The sequence below is a fragment of the Gymnoscopelus microlampas genome, assembly GCF_963454915.1.
Source record: "Gymnoscopelus microlampas genome assembly, chromosome: 20".
NCBI classification, from domain to species: Eukaryota; Metazoa; Chordata; class Actinopteri; order Myctophiformes; family Myctophidae; genus Gymnoscopelus; species Gymnoscopelus microlampas.
Window position 1 is genome coordinate 45,582,170 of NC_139957.1, and position 1,382 is coordinate 45,583,551.

Below are 1,382 nucleotides of genomic sequence, written 5' to 3' on the forward strand. Positions count from 1 at the left end.
GCCGCCTGCAAACACACAATGCATGACATGTGTAAGTCAATGGTTCTTAAAGACGGGGTGCTGTGATTTGTTGTAGCGCTCCTTTAGCAGTCGCTGATTCTAAATGTCGCTGTTTTCTGGCAGTCGTGTAAAGTAACTAAGTACATGTACTCAAGTACTGTACTTAAGTACACCTTTGAGGTATTTTTACTTTACTGGAGCATTTAAAATTTTCAGTACTTTTACTTCTCCACTACATCTCAAAGAGGCAAAGATTTTGACAGGATCGCTGTTCCCAAGGCTCCTTACTTTACTACCACTTGTTCAGAAGAAAGCTTACTAAGCCCATACATTAAGTTTACAGTAAGTTAGTGTAAAGTAAGTCAAGGTGGAACAGACTGTTCCCTCATGCAGGCCAGGACCATATTTTCAGGGCTCGTCCCAGTTTTCCATAAACAGTCTCTAGTTAACGCCCCACTAAATCCAGGCCACCATAGTCTGCTGTCTGTGTTGCCATGTGATTTTGTGAGCGATACAAGCTATGATAAGATATGAAAACAGGCCCAAAAGAAGTGACTATAGGTTGCATGAACACACGCACGCACCCACCCACCCACCCACACACACACACACACACACACACGCACCCACCCACCCACCCACCCACGCACCCACACACACACCGACCCACATTTTAATTCTTTATTTGAATCCACAAATTACAGTTCATTTTCAGGGAAACAAATATAACAGGGTTGATAGTTCATGGTCCCTATTAAGGATACACATGGCACCTCCTCCTCCACACAGACAAACTGCCTATAACAGCTGAAACAGAGCAATATTTCTTAGTTTTTTGTCATGCCAGCGATTGCTAGGCCGCTCGTGGTCAGCTCATATACATGGCCCAGGCTTCCAAATATGAGTACAGAGGATCTGCATCTGTACCCATAAGGTTTGTTATGATTCTCAGTAGCGGTTGGTACTTAGAGTGCTTGTCTTGGTAAGCCTGGTTCATGTATAGATCAAAGACACAGCCCACCTCCAGAATCAGAACCTCCTTGTGACAGGGATCAACCAAAACGACATCAGGGGTATTCAGGGGGTATTTGGGATGTTAGCAAAGGCATCATAAGCTAAACCAAACCAATCTGGTAGCACTCTTGAGTGTTTGTACATTGATGCACTGGATGGCATACAACACACACGCACGCACGCGCGCACACGCACACACGCACACACACACACACACACACACACACACACACACACACACACACACACACACACACACACACACACACACCACCAATGGTGGAAAGTAACTACACAAGTACATTTACGTACATGTACTTAAGTTAAAAAAAATAGTATTTACACTTTACTTGAGTATATCCGATTTC